The 26,489-nt window shown below is 45.1% G+C and overlaps 2 protein-coding genes across 3 annotated transcripts in view; one reads left to right on the forward strand and one right to left on the reverse strand.

Annotated features, from left to right (window-relative positions):
- Nucleotides 1-26,489, reverse strand: part of LOC131941625 (trafficking protein particle complex subunit 13) — a 77,132-nt gene that overhangs the window by 23,148 nt on the left and 27,495 nt on the right. The window lies entirely within an intron of this gene.
- LOC131941624 (uncharacterized) overlaps nucleotides 8,603-26,489 on the forward strand; it is a 40,036-nt gene continuing 22,149 nt past the window's right edge. Inside the window, exon 1 of the mRNA XM_059300986.1 lies at nucleotides 8,603-8,702. The gene's annotated coding sequence lies outside the window, so the exon portion shown is untranslated. The remainder of the gene's footprint in view (nucleotides 8,703-26,489) is intronic.

Genomic DNA, 26,489 nt, shown 5'->3' on the forward strand with positions numbered 1-26,489 from the left:
TATTTAGCCTTACATCAGCTGTTGAGTGGTGTCTCATGAAGCCTTCCATCAGCTGTTGAGTGGTGTCTCATGAAGCCTTCCATCAGCTGTTGAGTGGTGTCTCATGAAGCCTTACATCAGCTGTTGAGTGGTGTCTCATGAAGCCTTCCATCAGCTGTTGAGTGGTGTCTCATGAAGCCTTCCATCAGCTGTTGAGTGGTGTCTCATGAAGCCTTCCATCAGCTGTTGAGTGGTGTCCCCTAGAAGCCTTCCATCGGCTGTTGAGTGGTGTCTCATGAAGCCTTACATCAGCTGTTGATCTAATAATTCACCAAGTACAATGTATTTAGCCTTCCATCAGCTGTTGTGTGGTGTCCCCTAGAGAAGCCTTCCATCAGCTGTTGTGTGGTGTCTCAGGAAGCCTTCCATCAGCTGTTGTGTGGTGTCTCAGGAAGCCTTCCATCAGCTGTTGTGTGGTGTCTCAGGAAGCCTTCCATCAGCTGTTGTGTGGTGTCTCATGAAGCCTTCCATCGGCTGTTGTGTGGTGTCTCAGGAAGCCTTCCATCAGCTGTTGTGTGGTGTCTCAGGAAGCCTTACATCAGCTGTTGATCTAATAATTCAATTGTCTCTAGCTAGCGAGGTCTACGTGAATCACCGAATACAATGTATTTAGCACTGTTAACCCTGTAGCCCCAGGTGCTGTTGTTGCTGCCCACTCTCGCATTGAAGTCGTCCACCATAGCAAACAGTCGTCGTGGTGGAGGGTGGTTTGGGGCGAGTGATACAAGTGTTCCTAAGTCCGTCATTAGCCTTTTAGAAGAGGGCAGACAGCAGCACAGCCGTACAGAGACGAGGGCAGATAGCAGCACAGCCGTACAGAGACGAGGGCAGATAGCAGCACAGCCGTACAGAGACGAGGGCAGATAGCAGCACAGCCGTGCAGAGACGAGGGCAGATAGCAGCACAGCCGTGCAGAGACGAGGGCAGATAGCAGCACAGCCGTGCAGAGACGAGGGCAGATAGCAGCACAGCCGTACAGAGACGAGGGCAGATAGCAGCACAGCCGTACAGAGACGAGGGCAGATAGCAGCACTGCCGTACAGAGACGAGGGCAGATAGCAGCACTGCCGTACAGAGACGAGGGCAGATAGCAGCACAGCCGTACAGAGACGAGGGCAGATAGCAGCACAGCCGTACAGAGACGAGGGCAGATAGCAGCACAGCCGTACAGAGACGAGGGCAGATAGCAGCACAGCCGTACAGAGACGAGGGCAGATAGCAGCACAGCCGTACAGAGACGAGGGCAGATAGCAGCACTGCCGTACAGAGACGAGGGCAGATAGCAGCACAGCCGTACAGAGACGAGGGCAGATAGCAGCACAGCCGTACAGAGACGAGGGCAGATAGCAGCACAGCCGTACAGAGACGAGGGCAGATAGCAGCACTGCCGTACAGAGACGAGGGCAGATAGCAGCACAGCCGTACAGAGACGAGGGCAGATAGCAGCACAGCCGTACAGAGACGAGGGCAGATAGCAGCACAGCCGTACAGAGACGAGGGCAGATAGCAGCACAGCCGTACAGAGACGAGGGCAGATAGCAGCACAGCCGTGCAGAGACGAGGGCAGATAGCAGCACAGCCGTGCAGAGACGAGGGCAGATAGCAGCACAGCAGTGCAGAGACGAGGGCAGATAGCAGCACAGCCGTGCAGAGACGAGGGCAGATAGCAGCACAGCCGTACAGAGACGAGGGCAGATAGCAGCACTGCCGTACAGAGACGAGGGCAGATAGCAGCACAGCCGTACAGAGACGAGGGCAGATAGCAGCACAGCCGTACAGAGACGAGGGCAGATAGCAGCACAGCCGTACAGAGACGAGGGCAGATAGCAGCACAGCCGTACAGAGACGAGGGCAGATAGCAGCACAGCCGTACAGAGACGAGGGCAGATAGCAGCACAGCCGTACAGAGACGAGGGCAGATAGCAGCACTGCCGTACAGAGACGAGGGCAGATAGCAGCACAGCCGTACAGAGACGAGGGCAGATAGCAGCACAGCCGTACAGAGACGAGGGCAGATAGCAGCACAGCCGTACAGAGACGAGGGCAGATAGCAGCACTGCCGTACAGAGACGAGGGCAGATAGCAGCACAGCCGTACAGAGACGAGGGCAGATAGCAGCACAGCCGTACAGAGACGAGGGCAGATAGCAGCACAGCCGTACAGAGACGAGGGCAGATAGCAGCACAGCCGTACAGAGACGAGGGCAGATAGCAGCACAGCCGTGCAGAGACGAGGGCAGATAGCAGCACAGCCGTGCAGAGACGAGGGCAGATAGCAGCACAGCCGTGCAGAGACGAGGGCAGATAGCAGCACAGCCGTACAGAGACGAGGGCAGATAGCAGCACAGCCGTACAGAGACGAGGGCAGATAGCAGCACTGCCGTACAGAGACGAGGGCAGATAGCAGCACAGCCGTACAGAGACGAGGGCAGATAGCAGCACAGCCGTACAGAGACGAGGGCAGATAGCAGCACAGCCGTACAGAGACGAGGGCAGATAGCAGCACTGCCGTACAGAGACGAGGGCAGATAGCAGCACAGCCGTACAGAGACGAGGGCAGATAGCAGCACAGCCGTGCAGAGACGAGGGCAGATAGCAGCACAGCCGTACAGAGACGAGGGCAGATAGCAGCACAGCCGTACAGAGACGAGGGCAGATAGCAGCACAGCCGTACAGAGACGAGGGCAGATAGCAGCACTGCCGTACAGAGACGAGGGCAGATAGCAGCACAGCCGTACAGAGACGAGGGCAGATAGCAGCACTGCCGTACAGAGACGAGGGCAGATAGCAGCACAGCCGTACAGAGACGAGGGCAGATAGCAGCACAGCCGTGCAGAGACGAGGGCAGATAGCAGCACAGCCGTACAGAGACGAGGGCAGATAGCAGCACAGCCGTACAGAGACGAGGGCAGATAGCAGCACAGCCGTACAGAGACGAGGGCAGATAGCAGCACAGCCGTGCAGAGACGAGGGCAGATAGCAGCACAGCCGTACAGAGACGAGGGCAGATAGCAGCACAGCCGTACAGAGACGAGGGCAGATAGCAGCACAGCCGTACAGAGACGAGGGCAGATAGCAGCACTGCCGTACAGAGACGAGGGCAGATAGCAGCACAGCCGTACAGAGACGAGGGCAGATAGCAGCACAGCCGTACGGAGACGAGGGCAGATAGCAGCACAGCCGTACAGAGACGAGGGCAGATAGCAGCACAGCCGTACAGAGACGAGGGCAGATAGCAGCACAGCCGTACAGAGACGAGGGCAGATAGCAGCACAGCCGTGCAGAGACGAGGGCAGATAGCAGCACAGCCGTACAGAGACGAGGGCAGATAGCAGCACAGCCGTGCAGAGACGAGGGCTGACACCAGCACAGCCGTACACGGAGTGGCTGGCAGAAAGCAGCACAGCCGAACAGGTTGATTCAGCAAAAATGCCGCCGGAATGGTTAGCATGACAGTTGAGGTCATGTGTTTAGACTGATCATCTACTAAGTACATCAGACAAAGACATGATCCAGTGAAGATCAATTGCAAATCTAATTACTAGGGATCTAAGCATTAGCGAGCCTCCACCGGAAAGATGGGCAGATCCGCCCCGACGTTTGAAAGTGGTTTTCCTAGACCGTCATCTCTGACGAGCAACTCACTGAATGGCAACTCGAAAAGGCTCGTTAGTGCAGCGACCACCCAACACCCGCCACGTGTGCACCTGCCAGCTGATCTCGCGCAAAAAACTCTTGAAATACTCCGACACTTACAACATCTTGACGCTTGACAGCTCTAATTAAACAACATCTTGCAACATTTGACTCAACCCCTACAGTACACCGCCATACACAGCTGTACATAGCGTCAATAGCAAATTCACTGAGCTTCTATTGCAAGTAGATGGGTTCATCGACAATACACACACCTACACAACAGTTTGCTGATCGATGCACATCTGAACTTGACATTGTGCAAGCCAACACACACCTAAACACCTCAGTACACAAGCCAACACACACCTAAACACCACATGACTAAACCACGACACACAACAAAACACACACATGACTAAACCACGACACACAACAAAACACACACATGGCTAAACCACAACACATAATTAAACACCACACTATAAAAACCGACAAAGACCGTAACACTTTATTATGGGAGCCTACATATATCGACTAACTACACCCCATAAACCGACACACCACCAACGACTACACCCCATAAACCGACACACCACCAACGACTACACCCCATAAACCGACACACCACCAACGACTACACCCCATGAACCGACACACCACCATCGACTACACCTCACAAGCCGACACACCACCATCGACTACACCTCACAAGCCGACACACCACCATCCCACCAACTGACTACACCTTAAAATCAGGCGACACACAACCACCATTAGGAAAGTGCAGTGTCTCAAGTTGTGTAAATACATTATCTCCCCCTACTTGCAAAATTCATTAGTAGCCACTAATTTGTATTGATTATCGGGATCACTGAACATTAAGGTGGGATTTTTTTATTCTAAAGACCATTTGTACGCCGTTGTAATTAGCAAATCTAGCCAAACCTAATTAGACGTTTGTTTTTTCACTTCTTGGTTTTTTCCACTCCACTTTCTTAGCAGAAATGGGTTCATTGATTTCTTTTCGAGATGATTTGGTGCTGGGTGTCATACGAGATGTGGTGTGGTGTCATACGAGATGTGGTGTGGTGTCATACGAGATGTGGTGTGGTGTCAGACGAGATGTGGTGTGGTGTCATATGAGATGTGGTGTGGTGTCAGATGTGGTGTGTGGTGTCATATGAGATGTGGTGTGGTGTCATATGAGATGTGGTGTGGTGTCATATGAGATGTGGTGTGGTGTGATATGAGATGTGGTGTGGTGTCAGATGTAGTGTGGTGTGGTGTTAGATGTCATGTGTTGTGGTGTCATACGAGACGTGATGTGGTGTGGTGTCAGACGTGATGTGTGGTGTCAGATGTGGTGTGGTGTCAGGTGTGGTGTGGTGTCAGATGTGGTGTGATGTGATATGAGATGTGGTGTGGTGTCATAAGAGATGTGGTGTTGTGTCATACGAGATATGGTGTGGTGTCAGATGTGGTGTGATGTGATATGAGATGTGGTGTGGTGTCAGATGTGGTGTGATATGAGATGTGGTGTGGTGTCATAAGAGATGTGGTGTTGTGTCATACGAGATATGGTGTGGTGTCAGATGTGGTGTGGTGTCAGATGTGATGTGTTGTGGTGTCATACGAGATATGGTGTGGTGTCAGATGTGGTGTGGTGTCAGATGTGATGTGTTGTGGTGTCATACGAGATGTGGTGTGGTGTGAGATGTGGTGTGGTGTCATGTCGGATGTGTTAAGCTGGTGCTGGGGTGTTGGGATGCAGGACATTACCTCCCACCTAGCTTCCCCCGCCTACAGTAGCATTGCCATTGGTCAATTGTCTCCGGGTCATTTAGATATAGAGATGCGACAAAGATGGCTTTCACTTTAGACCTATTTCCTTGTGTTATAATTACACACAAGATAATACGTTTCATGGTTTCTATTTATTTCTAAAGCTTATTATTATATAATCATTATCAAGGCAGTTAAAATAACAAAAATTAATTTAAAAATTATTCAAATACATGTACATTTATGAAAAGAGCTTTAAAAATATTCAAAAGCTGAAGAAGTAATACACCCACATGCAGTGATGATGTCGTGAGCTCAATTTTGAGAACTATTGCTTGCCGTGTCTTTGGTTTATATAGATCGTCTATGGTTAGAATTAATGGGATTATCGCTAGGTTCGAGCACTCAATACAAACTTTAGTTCTAAGGCGCCAGGTGACTTACCGGTAAACTCACTGACAGTTCATTAGGGCGGTAAAATTATCTTTTTATGTCACTGGACGACCAAAATTTTACTCGATGCACATGGAAATAAAAGAAATGAAACCGTGTGAAAATCAATTGGAGTGCTATTTGGCGAAGTTTTTAAGCAAATGTAATGCTGGAATGTAAGCTGACTAGCAGGGCGCAGAGAGAGGCACACGCCAGTCAAGTCTATTACATCAATAGTGGCCGTTATTCAAATAGTGACGGTTTAATATTAAGCAGTTATGTTATATTGGGGTTATTTTTTATAACTTTCAAATAAATGATGATCGTTTGGCTAAACAAGAGGTAAAATTAAAGCTTAATCGTTTGATCATTAGAGATCATTAAAGGTTTAAATTAAATTGGTTGTCAATTAGTCATAATTACATTAAAATAGGTAAACATCCCCCACAGGCAATGGCTCAATCTAACTGTAGCTGGCAGGATGGTAAGATCTCAACTGATGTTGGTCAAACAGTCCTACGTTCAATAACAATCTGACCAAACATTGACGCGTGTCAATACTTTGAGAAAACAGTCCAACGTTTGCCCACCAGTGTTGTTTTAGATCGAAACTTTGAAATTAAAGTGAATAAAAGGTGAATCGATAGACGCGGGTTGAATCAAGCGCAATGAGCGAACGAGTACCATCAGCTGGGGGCGTTGGTAGGGTTGGACCAGACGTTGGTAGGGTTGGACCAGACGTTGGTAGGGTTGGACCAGACGTTGGTAGGGTTGGACCAGAGGTTGGTAGGGTTGGACCAGACGTTGGTAGGGTTGGACCAGACGTTGGTAGGGTTGGACCAGACGTTGGTAGGGTTGGACCAGACGTTGGTAGGGTTGGACCAGAGGTTGGTAGGGTTGGACCAGACGTTGGTAGGGTTGGACCAGACGTTGGTAGGGTTGGACCAGACGTTGGTAGGGTTGGACCAGACGTTGGTAGGGTTGGACCAGAGGTTGGTAGGGTTGGACCAGACGTTGGTGGATGGGCCAAGTAGAGCCAGACGTTGGTGGATGGGCCAAGTGGAGCCAGACATTGGTGGATGGGCCAAGTAGAGCCAGACATTGGTGGATGGGCCAAGTAGAGCCAGACGTTGGTGGATGGGCCAAATGAAGCCGACCATTGACATTAGTGATTAGTCTAAGTAAAGCTAGACTTGAATAAAATGGCCTTACAATTTGTTGATGGGTAGGTTAATTCCTCTAATAGGGCACTAACCGGGTGTATATAACATGTGGGTACACAGGCCTTTAGAGCCTAAGTATGGCAACATACTTCTATCCATTGGATGGGGATTGACATGAAACAAACATCAACAAACCTAAAGAACAAACAACATTTAGCGAAGCGTGAAAACTAACCAACCAGAAACCGCTAATCTGAACGATGTCAACGATTGTAAACAACACACATATAGCAACTAAAATAATCAAACCAGTACACACACCAGGGAAGTATAGTTTGAGTAAAAGTTTAATCCCAGTATTAAAAAGTTGAAATCACGTGACGAGGGTAGCATTGATTAGCTCGTGCAAGGGACGGCTAACACTGGGCTACCGGTCAGGAAAATCAATGCCTAGAGCTGAAAGTAATTCTAGTCCAGTCGATAGATGATGGTCTCATGGTCCCATCCCCAGAGGAAATCTGGACTCAAGAGACGAGTTGAATGAATTAGAACAGCATTATGAGAGCTGTCAGTGTGAGAGAGAGAAGAAGGGCCCACACCTACACAACGTCAGCCGACCTTGGCGTGACTACAAGCCGTAAAAAGGAGTGAAATTATTTAAAGCACGCCTAGCTAGAGCTTGTAGTTCTCTAGCCATCACAAGACATTATAGCGCTCTTTACTTGATAAGCTTGTAGTTCTCTAGCCATCACAAGACATTATAGCACTCTTTACTTGATAAGGTCATCGTTTACATGGGCCACAGTACTGACTGCAAGTACTGACCACATCAGGCCATTGATTTACATCATATCTATTACAGAAGTGACTACATCAGGGCATTGATTACATCATATCTATTACAGAAGTGACTACATCAGGCCATTGATTTACATCATGTCTATTACAGCAGTGACTACATCAGGTCATTGATTTACATCATGTCTATTACAGCAGTGACTACATCAGGTCATTGATTACATCATGTCTATTACAGCAGTCATCGTGCCACTGAGAATATTGCAGCAAAGAAAATGACTTAGGTCGTAACAAGATATTTAACGATTTGAAAAGTCACCAATACTCCCTCCTCCTCCCCATGGAGAGAGCAAGCCTAATGTTTACATCCCAACCCTCGAGGTGTCTACCCAAACCAACTGGACGTTACCGTGTTAGCGTCAGGGTCCAGCCTGTGATTACTATCTCTTAACCCCGTCCCTCTGGCTAAGCCCAGGCATCATTCAATCAATGAGACATGTGCTAGGTCTTAACGACAGTGGAGGGGGCGGGCACCAGTCGGACCGGTCAACCGCCGGTTGATGCGCGCATTCAACAGATAAACACGGCAGCGCGTGGAGGTACGGGCGCAGTGAGTACTATCAGTCATGCTTGAGTGAAACGATTGATTCGAGGAAGTGTCGTGCGAGGGCCGCCTCGTCACAGTCGGTGAGCAAGGTGCCTGTAAGACGGCAGTGAGCCCACCAGCTAGGTGCCAGCCGGCCAGTGGATCCAGTCGTCCTGGCTGACAGGGGCGCGCTACTCTCATCTAGGATATAAAAAGGATGTGTGCTGTTACTGGCTTCTAGTTTCATTCAGTGATATGTTTAAGGTAAGGGTACGTCCTTAGGTTTTAGACATTCGTTCCTGGTCTGGCAGCCAAACGTACAAGGTTGCACGTGAAAGAATGTCACGAAAACATACATGGTTTGTAGGCCAATGACCGTCTAATTAAGCGTTATAACAGCCATCAAACAATCGTTATGATTGCACAATTAAACGGTAGTGTTACATCTCGTTTGAATTACCGATTACAGTGTCGGCATAGCACCGGTTGTAGTGTCAAGCTGTCACAGCCAATCATGTTTTTACAGTCAATAATGTGTAGATATCAATGTGGTGATGGTCAGATCTACACTAAAGTTTGTGGTTAAACTTATATACATGGGTAGAGTTGTCAGATGATGTGTATTGTATATGCTGTATGGGTCGGAGGTGAATGTATGTAATTTGTATGTTGTATGGGTTTCCGCGAACGATATGTGTAGTGTGTATGTTGTATGGGTTTCCGCGAATGATGTGTGTAGTGTGCATGTTGTATGGGTGGCAGGTTGATGTGTGTAGTGTGTATGTTGTATGGGTGGTAGGTTGATGTGTGTATGTTGTATGGGTGGCAGGTTGATGTGTGTAGTGTGCATGTTGTATGGGTGGCAGGTTGATGTGTGTAGTGTGTATGTTGTATGGGTGGCAGGTTGATGTGTGTATGTTGTATGTTGTATGGGTGGCAGGTTGATGTGTGTAGTGTGTATGTTGTATGGGTGGCAGGTTGATGTGTGTAGTGTGTATGTTGTATGGGTGGCAGGTTGATGTGTGTAGTGTGTATGTTGTATGGGTGGCAGGTTGATGTGTGTAGTGTGTATGTTGTATGATTGGCAGGTTGATGTGTGTAGTGTGTATGTTGTATGGGTGGTAGGTTGATGTGTGTAGTGTGTATGTTGTATGATTGGCAGGTTGATATGTGTAGTGTGTATGTTGTATGATTGGCAGGTTGATATGTGTAGTGTGTATGTTGTATGGGTGGTAGGTTGATGTGTGTAGTGTGCATGTTGTATGATTGGCAGGTTGATATGTGTAGTGTGTATGTTGTATGGGTGGTAGGTTGATGTGTGTAGTGTGTATGTTGTATGGGTGGTAGGTTGATGTGTGTATTGTGTATGTTGTATGGGTGGCAGGTTGATGTGTGTAGTGTGCATGTTGTATGGGTGACAGGTTGATGTGTGTAGTGTGTATGTTGTATGTTGTATGGGTGGTAGGTTGATGTGTGTAGTGTGTATGTTGTATGGGTGGCAGGTTGATATGTGTAGTGTGTATGTTGTATGGGTGGTAGGTTGATATGTGTAGTGTGCATGTTGTATGGGTGGTAGGTTGATATGTGTAGTGTGTATGTTGTATGGGTGGTAGGTTGATATGTGTAGTGTGTATGTTGTATGGGTGGTAGGTTGATGTGTGTAGTGTGTATGTTGTATGGGTGGCAGGTTGATGTGTGTAGTGTGCATGTTGTATGGGTGACAGGTTGATGTGTGTAGTGTGTATGTTGTATGTTGTATGGGTGGTAGGTTGATGTGTGTAGTGTGCATGTTGTATGGGTGACAGGTTGATGTGTGTAGTGTGCATGTTGTATGTTGTATGGGTGGTAGGTTGATGTGTGTATTGTGTATGTTGTATGGGTGGTAGGTTGATGTGTGTAGTGTGTATGTTGTATGGGTGGCAGGTTGATGTGTGTAGTGTGCATGTTGTATGGGTGGCAGGTTGATGTGTGTAGTGTGTATGGGTGTGTATGGGTGGCAGGTTGATGAGTGTAGCGTGTATGTTGTGTGTGTAGTGTGTATGTTGTATGGGTGGCAGCAATCGATGGAGTGAGCACATAGATCAACCACACGCCGGCGCTGAAATCAATAATTCGGTCTACATCGGGAGGGTATTTCAAATATTTCTATTGATCTAATGGAGAGGGGGTTGGGGGAGGGTTATTCAAAAATGGCCCAACAATTGAATAAAACAAGAAAATAGTTTGGCATCATCGTGCTGCTAGTAAACCCAAACACTGGCACTGATGAGGTTGGAGTTGATAGAGAACGTTGTGAAGCACCACAATAGACTGAGGCCCAGCACCATAATAGACTGAGGCCCAGGACCAGCACCACAATAGACTGAGGCCCAGGACCATCACCACAATAGAATGAGGCTCAGGACCAGCACCACAATAGACTGAGGCCCAGGACCATCACCACAATAGAATGAGGCTCAGGACCAGCACCACAATAGACTGAGGCCTAGGACCAGCACCACAATAGACTGAGGCCCAGCACCACAATAGACTGAGGCCCAGGACCAGACTGAAGCCTAGGACCAGCACCACAATAGACTGAGGCCCAGGACCAGCACCACAATAGACTGAGGCCCAGGACCAGCACCACAATAGACTGAGGCCCAGGACCAGCACCACAATAGACTGAGGCCCAGGACCAGCACCAGACTGAGGCCCAGGACCAGCACCACAATAGACTGAGGCCCAAGACCAGCACCACAATAGACTGAGGCCCAGGACCAGCACCACAATAGACTGAAGCCTAGGACCAGCACTACAATAGACTGAAGCCTAGGACCAGCACCACAATAGACTGAGGCCCAGGACCAGCACCACAATAGACTGAAGCCTAGGACCAGCACCACAATAGACTGAGGCCCAGGACCAGCACCACAATAGACTGAGGCCCAGGACCAGCACCAGACTGAGGCCCAGGACCAGCACCACAATAGACTGAAGCCTAGGACCAGCACCACAATAGACTGAGGCCCAGGACCAGCACCACAATAGACTGAGGCCCAGGACCAGCACCACAATAGACTGAGGCCCAGCACCACAATAGACTGAGGCCCAGGACCAGCACCACAATAGACTGAGGCCCAGGACCAGCACCAGACTGAGGCCCAGGACCAGCACCACAATAGACTGAGGCCCAGGACCAGCACCACAATAGACTGAGGCCCAGGACCAGCACCACAATAGACTGAGGCCCAGGACCAGCACCAGACTGAGGCCCAGGACCAGCACCACAATAGACTGAGGCCCAGGCCCAGCACCACAATAGACTGAGGCCCAGGCCCAGCACCACAATAGACTGAGGCCCAGGACCAGCACCACAATAGACTGAGGCCCAGGACGAGCACCACAATAGACTGAAGCCTAGGACCAGCACCAGAATAGACTGAGGACCAGCACCACAATAGACTGAGGCCCAGGACGAGCACCACAATAGACTGAGGCCCAGGCCCAGCACCACAATAGACTGAGGCCCAGGACCAGCACCACAATAGACTGAGGCCCAGGACCAGCACCACAATAGACTGAGGCCCAGGACCAGCACCACAATAGACTGAGGCCCAGGACGAGCACCACAATAGACTGAGGCCCAGGACCAGCACCACAATAGACTGAGGCCCAGGACCAGCACCACAATAGACTGAGGCCCAGGACCAGCACTACAATAGACTGAAGCCTAGGACCAGCACTACAATAGACTGAGGCCCAGGACCAGCACCACAATAGACTGAGGCCCAGGACCAGCACCACAATAGACTGAGGCCCAGGACCAGCACTACAATAGACTGAAGCCTAGGACCAGCACTACAATAGACTGAGGCCCAGGACCAGCACCACAATAGACTGAGGCCCAGGACCATCACCACAATAGACTGAGGCCCAGGACCAGCACTACAATAGACTGAGGCCCAGGACCAGCACTACAATAGACTGAAGCCTAGGACCAGCACTACAATAGACTGAGGCCCAGGACCAGCACCACGATAGACTGAGGCCCAGGACCAGCACTACAATAGACTGAGGCCCAGGACCAGCACCACAATAGACTGAGGCCCAGGACCAGCACCACAATAGACTGAGGCCCAGGACCAGCACTACAATAGACTGAAGCCTAGGACCAGCACCACAATAGACTGAGGCCCAGCACCACAATAGACTGGGGCCCAGGACCAGCACCACAATAGACTGAAGCCTAGGACCAGCACCACAATAGACTGAAGCCTAGGACCAGCACCACAATAGACTGAAGCCTAGGACCAGCACCAGACTGAGGTCTAGAACCATTAAGTTGCTTTGTTTTAAAATGTAGACAAGTAAAAGATATCCAAGAATTTGTTTCTTAAAGGAACTAGGCCAAGCCCATGGTCACCTAAGGAAAACCGTCAGGATATTAAAGGCAGCATCTCTTCGAGGGAAGATTATAAATAATTAATGAGCTTAGTTCTGTTAACTCCATATAATGATGGGCCCACTTGTAAACAAGGGACAGGGTGTGTGAATGGATGCAAATCACATATTTCTAATAATTAATTATGCATTAATTAGCAGACAAAATGTGAACTGCGTAGAACCGGTATTTAATTAGTAGATTGGCAATGTCCTGGTATTCAACAAGTTGATGGGCCATGTCCTGGTATTCAACAAGTTGATGGGCCATGTCCTAGTATTTAACAAGTTGATAGGCCATGTCCTAGTATTCAACAAGTTGATGGGCCATGTCCTGGTATTCAAAAAGTTGATGGGCCATGTCCTAGTATTCAAAAAGTTGATGGGCCATGTCCTGGTATTCAACAAGTTGATGGGCCATGTCCTGGTATTCAAAAAGTTGATGGGCCATGTCCTGATATTCAACAAGTTGATGGGCCATGTCCTGGTATTCAACAAGTTGATGGGCCATGTCCTGGTATTCAAGTTGATGGGCCATGTCCTGGTATTCAACAAGTTGATGGGCCATGTCCTGGTATTCAAGTTGATGGGCCATGTCCTGGTATTCAACAAGTTGATGGGCCATGTCCTGGTATTCAACAAGTTGATGGGCCATGTCCTGGTATTCAACAAGTTGATGATGGGCCATGTCCTGGTATTCATAACTATTTACTTAGACTTAAGAGTGTGCCGTAATTTATTTACTTGCCTATTCTTGCATGGATTCTTTACCTACTAGATTCTAATCCACCAATGTCACGTTTGATTGAAACATATTCAAACATTTTTTTTCAATTTAATATATCCATGTGTATACAATTCTAATGAACAGTTAGTAAAAATAATTTATTAATTGGAACAGTGAAGTCGCCAATCATATCTGTGAATGTCTTGCTATCGGCATCCAATGCCGTTATTGTTAAACAAAGTGGCCTCATATACCAAACTGAGTAGAAAGCTTCATACGTGCTGCAAGCAAGGACTCGTGTACTGTTACTTTCATACAGATGAGGATACAAAAGACTTAAACAATTATGCAACAAGAAAAAAGTATGCAATAGACCATAAGACTAAGGCCAGCCGTAATGAGAAGGTGCAATAGGTCATAAGACTAAGGCCAGCCCTAATGAGAAGATGCAATAGGTCATAAGACTAAGGCCAGCCCTAATGAGAAGATGCAATAGGTCATAAGACTAAGGCCAGCCCTAATGAGAAGATGCAATAGGTCATAAGACTAATCCCAGCCCTAATGAGAAGATGCAATAGGTCATAAGACTAAGGCCAGCCGTAATGAGAAGATGCAATAGGTCATAAGACTAAGGCCAGCCGTAATGAGAAGATGCAATAGGTCATAAGACTAATCCCAGCCCTAATGAGAAGATGCAATAGGTCATAAGACTAAGGCCAGCCGTAATGAGAAGATGCAATAGGTCTTAAGACTAAGGCCAGCCCTAATGAGAAGATGCAATAGGTCATAAGACTAAGGCCAGCCCTAATGAGAAGATGCAATAGGTCATAAGACTAAGGCCAGCCCTAATGAGAAGGTGTAATAGGCCATAAGACTAAGGCCAGCCCTAATGAGAAGGTGCAATAGGCCATAAGGCTAAGGCCAGCCCTAATGAGAAGATGCAATAGGTCATAAGACTAAGGCCAGCCCTAATGAGAAGATGCAATAGGTCATAAGACTAAGGCCAGCCCTAATGAGAAGGTGCAATAGGTCATAAGACTAATCCCAGCCCTAATGAGAAGATGCAATAGGTCATAAGACTAAGGCCAGCCGTAATGAGAAGATGCAATAGGTCTTAAGACTAAGGCCAGCCCTAATGAGAAGATGCAATAGGTCATAAGAGTAAGGCCAGCCCTAATGAGAAGATGCAATAGGTCATAAGACTAAGGCCAGCCCTAATGAGAAGATGCAATAGGTCATAAGACTAAGGCCAGCCCTAATGAGAAGGTGCAATAGGTCATAAGACTAATCCCAGCCCTAATGAGAAGATGCAATAGGTCATAAGACTAAGGCCAGCCGTAATGAGAAGATGCAATAGGTCATAAGACTAAGGCCAGCCCTAATGAGAAGATGCAATAGGTCATAAGACTAAGGCCAGCCCTAATGAGAAGATGCAATAGGTCATAAGACTAAGGCCAGCCCTAATGAGAAGATGCAATAGGTCATAAGACTAAGGCCAGCCATAATGAGAAAATGCAATAGGTCATAAGACTAAGGCCAGCCCTAATGAGAAGGTGCAATAGGTCATAAGAGTAAGGCCAGCCCTAATGAGAAGATGCAATAGGTCATAAGAATAAGGCCAGCCCTAATGAGAAGATGCAATAGGTCATAAGACTAAGGCCAGCCCTAATGAGAAGATGCAATAGGTCATAAGCCTAAGGCCAACCCTAATGAGAAGGTGCAATAGGTCATAAGACTAAGGCCAGCCGTAATGAGAAGGTGTAAGAGATCATACAACTAACGCCAGCCCAACTATGAAGTTGCAGTAGGTCTTGCAAAGAACCCCATTCCAATGAGAAGATGCAATAGGTCCTAAGACTAAGGCAGCCCTAATGAGAAGGTGTAATAGGTCAATGGCTTGTTGAGTCGTGTAGATCTCCTGAATAAACCAGTACAGCGGTAGTGGTATGCTACAGACGACCGGTACATTGGGAGAGCAAGTCAATGGTCAAATCGATAGGAGCTTTTTTACAGACCTGGGCGCAACAAGTGGGGCGTCCGTTGGGTGACGTCATCATGCGGAGTATAGCGGCGTTTACAGGCTAGAGATGTGTGACATGTGACAGAAACTGGCTGCAGCAGCTGTCACACTTGAGACATGTCACGCTGCAACATTTGTCACACTTGTGACTTGTGACAGCTGCAGCAGTTGTCACACTTGAGACATGTGCCAGAGTTGTCATACTTGTGACATGTGATTGTACCGAACTGTGTGACCTGTGTTAGCGAGTGCTGTAAGAGGCTCAGTGTACTGTGACAGGCAGGCATACAGAAACATATTACCTGAGGAGGAGAACTATAACATCACAGGACAAACCTAGGGCTGCACATAAACTGGTCTTTCTCACCAACCAAGGTGTACATAAAAATAGCATGAATCGAATTCCAGAAGACATGCTAATATACTAGCTAAACCGTGACCTTTGAGATATCTACATCGTTTTGCAAATGTGCGTCATATAGGCTAGTGACTGACGCTGTTTAAAAATCCATAGAGGATGGGAAAGAGGGTGTGTCGTCCTGATCCTCCACGCTGTATCAGGAATAACCGGGTTTACCCAAATGGTACATTAACATAATTGAGCTGTTCGCCCATAGCTAAAGCATCAAGTCGCTTGTGTTGTGTCAGCACGCAATGCTGTACATCTAATGTGGTGGTGGGGGGGGGGGGGGGCATTTCTAAATGAAGTAAAGGAAGACTATAGACTTTTTATAGTCTTCAGTTACTGTTCATGGTGCACCTATGAACTGCATTAGTGAAGACAGTAATTACATATCATTACTCACACCTAATTCTGGGAAAGTCATAATCTATGTGCAAATATAATGTAACTGTAAATGTTAGCATAGGTTAAAAAGATGAAAGTCGTGAAATCATGGTAATAGTTAACTTTACTGTTCATCAGTTGAAAGAGAAAAATTCTCGGTATTAGAGATAGCGCTGCCGTATTGATACCTTACTAGAGATGTATTGATCAAGGCAGTTCGGCTCAAGTAATGTTGTTCTATAAATCATTAGAAAGCACTACCGCCTCCAAAGATATATGCTGCGCAAGCTTTAAACAACGTACTTATGTGTCAGTGGTGTACCAGTAAATAAATAACATCCCCTGCTGCCATGGTGCTCCTAGTAAGGCGGGGAAGAAAAATGGTTGCTTACATTAAAAGATCAAAATGTTGTGCTTTGTGTTATTCACATAGAAAACTAGGTTGATAAAAATATTTCGATAGTTTTAAATGAAATACTACACTTAGAGTGTGCCAATTCTATTAAAAAGCTAGTATATTTTGTGAAGAGGCACTAGTAAGAGAACCGCTTTAAAAGATTCCCGGAACTATTTGATACTCTTAGTAACTTCTAATGCGACAAATCAGAAACAAAAATTTCTAGAAAGGTCGACGGTAAGACATTTTCAATAATTTAGGCAACGTTTCTTGAAAAACTAAATATATTTAATAACTTCAAGAAACATATTATAAAACATTTGTCCATCCAAAATCGAGGATATTTCTTTTCGTTATCTCCATTCAATTATTTCAGACCAACAGTTACCACAAAAATGTTTTAGTAGCTCCAACTATGTGAATGACTGACACCTTTATACTGGTTGATCATCAAATATCCAAATCCAACCTACCGTGCTAAACAGCAATTCTTACCGTTTTCATCCTCGTATTTACTCTATTTTATTCAATAAATGATATGCTACAAAAATAAAGTCGGTAGAATAACAGAACAGGGTAGACTTGAGACAGAATATAACGAAACGGACAGACTTGAGACAGAATATAACAAAACGTACAGACTAAAGAAATACCAACTTGGAACCTGCCACATCTACTAACAATTAAAGTAATATAGAAAAGCCTTTTACGTAAAACGTGCTTTTGTATTAGAACTTCAGTTCTCTGTCATGTTTTTAATATTGACTGGGTTCGTTCAACTCTTTAGTTAAGATTTTGTTTGGGATTATTTTAATTTTTCTTATATTTAAAACTATGCATTTGTTAGAAGAGATCGCATCCCTTGATACATTTTTGGGAAATTATTTAAGATAAAATGTAATGAAGTTTAACAGCTCAACATAAAGCACAGGTTACAAAGACTTTACTTCCATTGTCAATTTTATGCGATTTTAGTATCTCATTTTTTTTTTACTGAAACGTCGACTACATACTTTTATGGGGAGGTGGGGGGGGGGGGGGGGGGACTGAATAAATGTAAAGAATAACATTCTGGCACAACTTATGGGACAAACTAGTCGGAAAATGTAGATGTACTCAACCTCACTCTGGCATAAAATAAGTGTACGAAAAGACTGGGAAAAGACCGGGAAAACTTTAGTAGCGAGAGAAAACGTTCAACTACATTCAACATGTGGATCAGATAAATGAAGAAAAAGAATAATTAGCTTTCTGAAAATTCTTCTCGCAGTTACTCGTAATGAACAGAGATGTGTGAACAGTAAAGTGAACTTGCCCATGTGCTTAAAACTTAAAACCTGTGAAGAACGCCAAAAACAGCTGCCCGTAGCTAATTTGAGTTTAGCAATAACAGGTTTAAATGTGCTACTTTTAACATGAGTTGTGTGACCTTATGTCACTTTGATGAAGTCACCTTTGTGTAAGTTTCGAGTACTAGATGCAGACAGCATACATTGCGCGTTTGTATACCAATGTACGTTTAAGTAAACTCTATTCATGCTTTAATCTCTTACCATTTACTATAACTGTATATACAGATTTGGTTGCAAAAAAAGTAAGCTGTAAAACTAATTGCAATCGGTAATTAAGTATTACATTTAAAAATAACGATTTATCTAATAGAATTTGAAAGATGTAGTAATTTCAGGGAAATATCATCAAGACGTAGATCAACACTCATGCATGTTGTAATCATCAAGACGTAGATCAACACTCATGCATGTTGTAATCATCAAGACGTAGATCAACACTCATGCATGTTGTAATTACCAAGACGTAGATCGACGTAGTCCATCATACAAGCTGCTGAACGTGGGACCCTCCGTACCGCATCATAAACCCCGCAGTGCTAGTACTCAGTGCTCAGTCATGTCACGCACGTCCAATCCTGCGTGATGGCATTCTTAGGTCTACTATACAATGAGTATATAGCTATAAGCCTGAGACACTCCCTAGCGTGTTAGCATTAAAATACTCACGGAATGCTAAAAATAACGGATCTATTGCATGGCCGGATCTAACAGCGCAATGAAACATGTCGCCACAATCGTGCTATTCTTAGCGAGGCCCGGGCAGGCAAACAATGGATTAGGTTATGCTGTGATCATACAGGAAAACAAAAGATTATGTTGATGTTGTTAGGATGTGGAGAGAGAAATCAATAATCAATTACTATTGATTGGCGACATTGAGCACTGAGATGATTTTAAATAAATAGCTGCGCTACCAAGGTCTATTTCACTACAGCGGATTTTCTTAAGGACTACATTTTTATTATACGATACTTTTTTTTTAACGGCTAAATAAAATCATAAGATTATGTTCTAATCGGCTGGGTTTAATTTTAAGATGATTTTTCTGAACGGATCAAGCGTTGCATGATAACTGAGTCGATTTTTTAGTCAAGGATGTTTCTGCCCTCAAGCCTTTCTTTCAATTTGATGCTAGCTTTAAAAAGTGTTCAGCAGCCTAGACTGACTACTTAACAAGAATCTAAATGGAAGACTTAACTAACGGAAGAGAATTACTGGTGAACTGGTCATCAAACAATGGAAGCAATGCTCGTATAGGTAGGAAATAAGATAGCGACAAAATAGGGTTCTGTGGGGCAACCTAAATAAATCACAAGCATAAAAGAAGAGCTCAACTAGAATCACACATTACTGTGTACAAGGACTCGATGGAGTAGAGTACGATTCCGAATACTGTGTTATTTTCTTACAAATAATGAAGAAAACCAAAATAAAAGTATCAAATATCTAGATTCTATATTGATCTATTTCAAATGAAAGAGCTCGGGGCTGACCTCGGAGGACTGACCTTGGTTACACGGTTGCTACGCCACTGATTAAACCTACAAACGGGTCATTCTCAATTAGACTAGATAAAAGAATGAAACAATGGAAGCAATCATACAGCTAGATAACCATCATAGCCATGCCCATACAGCTAGATAACCATCATAGCCATGCCCATACAGCTAGATAACCATCATAGCCATGCCCATACAGCTAGATAACCATCATAGCCGTGGCCATACAGCTAAATAACCATCATAGCCATACAGCTAGATAACCATCATAGCCATACAGCTAGATAACCATCATAGCCATGCCCATACAGCTAGATAACCATCATAGCCATGCCCATACAGCTAGATAACCATCATAGCCGTGGCCATACAGCTAAATAACCATCATAGCCATACAGCTAGATAACCATCATAGCCATGCCCATACAGCTAGATAACCATCATAGCCGTGGCCATACAGCTAAATAACCATCATAGCCATACAGCTAGATAACCATCATAGCCATACAGCTAGATAACCATCATAGCCATGCCCATACAGCTAGATAACCATCATAGCCATACAGCTAGATAACCATCATAGCCATGCCCATACAGCTAGATAACCATCATAGCCATACAGCTAGATAACCATCATAGCCATGCCCATACAGCTAGATAACCATCATAGCCATACAGCTAGATAACCAATGGGTAGCTACCATTGACGTGACCAGAGTGTGAAGGCCCCAGAGCCAACGATCCTTGCTGTGTTGGCTTCACGTGAAGGCGTCAGCCGTACACCGACCAGAGAGCCAGTCAATTATTGAAGGAACTCTTCAGGCTCGGAGATGTCTATCTCTATTGTCGTCTGCTGGAGTTATTTCCTGGTCAGCGGAAGTGTCGCACGGAGGAGCGGGTAAACTACCATCTTCAATAAAACATCAGGAGCCAGCGGCTAAAATTGGGCCAGTTGGCCAATGTCTGTCCAGACGGTCAATGTTTGACGAGTTGGTCGATGTTGTACCGCTGTTCAGTGTTGGGCCAATCGGTCAACGTTTGGCCAGTTGATCAATGTTTGGCCAGCTGGTCAACGTTTGGCAAATCGGTCAACATTTGGCCATTTGATCAATGTTTGGCAAGTTGGTCAATGTTTTGCCAGTTGGTGAATGTTTGGCTAGTTGGTAATTTTGGCCACTTGGTAATGTTTGGCCACTTGGTAATGTTTGGCCACTTGGTAATGTTTGGCCACTTGGTAATGTTGGGCCAGTTGATCAATGTTTGGCCACTTGGTAATGTTTGGCCACTTGGTAATGTTGGGCCAGTTGGTCAATGTTGGGTCAGTTGGTAATGTTGGGCCAGTTGGTCAACGTTTGGCCACTTGGTAATGTTGGGCCAGTTGGTCAACGTTTGGCCACTTGGTAATGTTGGGCCAGTTGGTCAATGTTGGGCCAGTTGGTCAATGTTGGGCCAGTTGATCAATGTTTGGCCAGTTGGTCAATGTTTGGCCAGTTGGTCAATGTTGGGCCAGTTGGTGAATGTTGGGCCAGTTGGTGAATGTTTGGCCACTTGGTAATGTTGGGCCAGTGGGTCAATGTTGGGCCAGTTGGTAATGTTGGGCCAGTTGGTGAATGTTTGGCCAGTTGGTGAATGTTTGGCCAGTTGGTCAATGTTGGGCCAGTTGGTCAACGTTTGGGCGGTTGGTGAATGTTGGGCCAGTATGAGCCCTGGTTAACAACTGTTGTTACCTTGCCATCAGCTAGGGAACAGAGTAAAGCCTCTCTACTGCACTGGCAGCAGCCCATTACCGCAGTAGTTACCACAACAAGCCATTAGGCGCTGAGTTCATAAAGCCAGCACGATTTCATCTGTCGCTAGCAAATATTTCTCGCATTAGCGCACGGTGGCCGGGGTAAAACCATTGCTTACACTGATCCATCGATCCTGCTACAGCAAGGCTAGGATTAGAAACTCTGATACGATTCCAGCGGCCCGTGGAGGCACGCTTCATGTCGCGGCAAACTTGATGTATCGGGGGCTCCAATCATAATTACACCAGTTAAGTGCCTGTATCGATTTAAAACAACTGTTGTGTAGATGTAATCAGAGGAAATCTAGGTGCAGCATTTGTTGACATGGTAGGGATAGCCTCAGCCCAATCACGGCACTGAATGGTGTGCGGGCTGGACTGGTCAGTGTGTGATAAATCTAGGTGCAGCATTTGTTGACATGGTAGGGATAGCCTCAGCCCAATCACGGCACTGAATGGTGTGCAGGCTGGACTGGTCAGTGTGTGAGTATCGACCAGAGCTGAGCGTTGTGTCTACATCAAAATAACGGGTACGGCAAGAGCAATAATGGCAATATATCTTTCCTTGTATAACACTGGCCATAAGTGTAGCCTGAATCATAGACAATCTGATGCTGTGACTGTACGACGGGAAACAATAAATAGTTACTTCACGACTTACATTAAAGAATTATATTCTTTAATGTCATCGAAAATCAAGCAGCAAACTAAGCCGCTGATGGCTAGTTAAAAAATGGTAATAAATCGATGCTGTTATACATTGAAATTGAGCTAATTAATTTTTTTGCTAGACGAATATTGATTTTAAAATCGAATCAGTTATGTGGATCATTAAATGCGCAAGTCTTCGGTGTGATTAGAAAACAAGGTGTGTACAAATCGAGCACAAAGATGCACATCTACAGTAGTTTCCAATACATTTTTACTTTCTCGTATATACGAAGTATAGAGAAAGTCTTGTAATCGTGCAAAAAAAAAAAAAAAAAAATCGAGATTTTTACAAATCTCGACGTTTCACACCTCACTGATACGGAAAAACATAATTTTGCAATCTTGTCCGTATGTCTGTGTGTCTGTGTGTCTGTCTGTCTGTCCGTGTGTAAACACGATAACTTGAGTACTGTTACAGCTAGGTTGATGAAATTTCATATATAAGTATTTAATCAAAATCGTACATCCGTATCAACTTTTGAGCGATTTCCGATAACCGGAAGTGGTACTTTTCCTACTTTGAATTTTTCAAAAGCCTATAACTTGAGTACTATTTCAGATAGATAAATGAAATTTCATACGTAAGTAAAAGATCTAATTCTCTACCTTCTATTAAATTTTGAGTCATTTCCGTTGACTGGAAGTAGTACTTTACGCTACTTCCGATTTCTCAAAAAACTAATGTAAATTTTAAAAGTAATAATAATATTGCGCACTATTATGCGCTTTTTTATTTGGCGTTCACTTGGTGTGCAATTAATTTGTCTACGAGATTTTATTCTATTTTTAAAACTTTAAGTATTTAAAATGGATTAAAAATCATGTCTATAGCCCGAGTTCCCATCCCCTGTTATTTTATATAAGAATATTCGAGAAAGTTTAGGGGAGATCACTCCCGGTTTATTGTAACAGTGTCTCTAATGATATACCATCTACGTCAGAATCTCTATCCTTCTCTCTTGTTATCTTTTTCTCTCTTTATATATATATATATATATATATATATATATATATATATATATATATATATATATATATATATATATATATATATATATATATATATATATATATTTATATATATATATATATATATATATATATATATATATATATATATATATATACTCTTTTTGTAACTTGTTTCATCTAGTACGGCTATCCTTACTTGTAAAACCACCATCATTATTATTACAAATATAATGATTATATTATTTATATATGGTGTCTGCGTAAACCGATTTACTATGTTCACAATAGGCCACACCTATCTAATCAACTATATAACTGATTACATTCAACACACACAGCAATATACCACACCTATCTAATCAAAGATATAACTGATTACATTCAACACAAACTACAATAGACCACACCCTATCTATTTATCAGACCACACATTCTTTGCACTAAATAAAAACCACCCTTTTTTTGCCAGAGACCTCACTTGTCCGGCAGTAGACCCCCACCTACTAATACAACATCCCATACCCATACCTGCAATATACCTTAAGCTCTCAACAACAGAACAAACCGCCCACAGACATACAGTCAGCTCAGCTCTACAGCTCCCAGCCCTTTGAGTTGCCACTAACGTATTTTCAAAATCCCTAGCGGGTTCTTGTAAAGAAAATAAGATTAGAGGTTTGAGACAGGGGCGGGGCCATGGGTTCAACCAATACGCGCCGTCAGGGAGAAAATCAGCTTTGGTTTCATATAGAAATTAGCCGTTTGAAGGGCGCGGGGTAGGGGCGAGAGGAGGAGAGATAGCGGTGGGGCTAGTGGTTAGCGTTAGTGGCTCTTACAAAATTATGATTGTTCGGGATTACATTGTCTTATCTTAACCTTTACAACACACATTCAGGAGAAGTAAATCAATGAGAAATGTAGACTGATTTAAGTGCTAGGGGAGATCAGAGAAAGGGGAGAGGACCCAAAGAATGAATGAAAATACAAGCTGATCGAACAGTTTATCGATTTCTATGTTGAACTATCCATCTCCCCAGGCTTCCAGTCTTCCAGGACGTGGGGGGGGGGGGGGGGTAAACTGGGCCACTTAAACCAAATTGAAATAACCTAAATACGTCATCATTCTATTTCCATCCCTGAGCTAATCGCCGAATTAAAAACCTTACCGTGCAAGTTAAGACGAACAGTGTCCATTTTTGCGGCCCCACTCCACCCATCCCAGAGCAGATACACGCATGAGATCCCGACACACGCTATCCAGAGATCCCGACACACGCTATCCAGAGATCCCGACACACGCTATCCAGAGATTCAATGCGCGACACAATGGGCAAACACTCCAGGCACTACACTTGTAAGGCCGATTCCAGTTTGGCCAGGGGAGGTAATAATGACACTACTTTAAGTCAACGAGCTTCGTGTTCGGCCTGAAACATCTGATGTAAAGATGTGCTTTTTATCTAGTCACTGGGACACAGCCCAGCAACATTGCTACATCTTAGTCAGTAGTTCCAGTCGGCTACTACAACATCACACGGCCCAGCAACATTGCTAAATCTTAGTCAGTAGTTCCAGTCGGCTTCTACATCACACGTCCCCACAAGAAAATCAGTAGCTTAATCAACTTATTCGTCTCAATAACATAGATATACCCATATGTACTGTTACACGGAGCTAAATTTTCAGTTTTCTTAATTCGGACCTATCAGTGCGATTCGGTTCTAGTTAGACATGAGAAAAAGAAGAAACGAGCCTACAAGATCAAAGCACGAAACATTCATTTCATTTTCCCTTTTATTTAAAAAAAAATATTTTGGAAGCATTGAGAGAGATATATATATATTTTAAAGAGAACGTAAGAACGCAACAGTTCCACTTCCGGTTGAGGGGTTAAAATGAACGCGACCATGTGCTAGCATTCTGGAACAGGAAATGATCAAGTTACTGTAATGTGCGTGATTCAAACTGTACTAATTGTCTGCCGGCACTGATTGGTGTTGGCGCATGGGGTCAAGTTTCAGCAGTGTAAGATGGAACTGGGTAGGATGATGGGTGGGCCCTAATTATTGTCAGACGTCAGTAGCTAACTGAAAAGTCATTGGGAAATTGATAACTGACGGAAAACTTTTTAAAAAAATCAATATCGCAATAAATGAGCTCGATCAGGTCATCTCATACTCTACCCGGATTTTTCCCACTCCACATGATGTGATGTTCCCCACTCTACACGATGTTCCCCACTCTACACGATGTTCCCCATTCCACAAGGTGTTCCCCACTCTACACGATGTTCCCCACTCCACACGTGTTCCCCACACTACACGTGTTCCCCACACTACACGATGTTCCCCACTCTACACGTGTTCCCCACACTACACGATGTTCCCCACTCCACACGTGTTCCCCACACTACACGATGTTCCCCACTCCACACGTGTTCCCCACACTACACGATGTTCCCCACTCCACACGTGTTCCCCACACTACACGATGTTCCCCACTCTACACGTGTTCCCCACTCTACACGATGTTCCCCACACTACACGTGTTCCCCACACTACATGATGTTCCCCACTCTACACGTATTCCCCACACTACATGATGTTCCCCACTCTACACGTGTTCCCCACACTACATGATGTTCCCCACTCTACACGTGTTCCCCACACTACACGTGTTCCCCACACTACACGTGTTCCCCACACTACACGTGTTCCCCACACTACATGATGTTCCCCACTCTACACGTATTCCCCACACTACACAGTGACTTCCGTATGTTGTTGAGCTGGATGTGCCTGTGTACTGCCACCTTGTATTGGGGCAGTAAGATTTATCCTTCGTGTCAGCGATACAGGTCAAGCATCCACAACTGTCATCATTAGCTTTCACTTTAACAGTCGACAGTTGCGCTAAACCAAGACAAGAGCGTCTGACTGTCCGTTGGTAGCTGGGGGTGGGTGGGGCTGTTTGATGGGGGAACGTGGTGAATCATTGATGAGGCTCAGATAAAAGCTTGAAGGTAAACAAATGGACGTGATAATTGGGCGGCTCTGTCAGGAAAAACTTACAGAGTTTCAGCGAGAGCTTAATGGAGCTTCCGGACAACTGACCAAGGCGGACAAACTTGTGGAGTTTCAGCAAGAGCTTAATGGAGCTTCAAGACAACTGACCAAGGCGGATAAACTTGTGGAGTTTCAGCGAGAGCTTAATGGAGCTTCCGGACAACTGACCAAGGCGGACAAACTTATTGGATCGATAAAGAATAAAGGTTATAAAAGACAGTATTAGTGTTTAATTTCAAGAAGCTAGTCTATTGTAATCCCCACTTTGAAACTGATATAAGACAACCTAAATGTTCAATAACAGAACATC

Source organism: Physella acuta, unplaced genomic scaffold, assembly GCF_028476545.2.
Source record: "Physella acuta isolate Inbredline_101_S28 unplaced genomic scaffold, ASM2847654v3 ptg000367l, whole genome shotgun sequence".
NCBI classification, from domain to species: Eukaryota; Metazoa; Mollusca; class Gastropoda; family Physidae; genus Physella; species Physella acuta.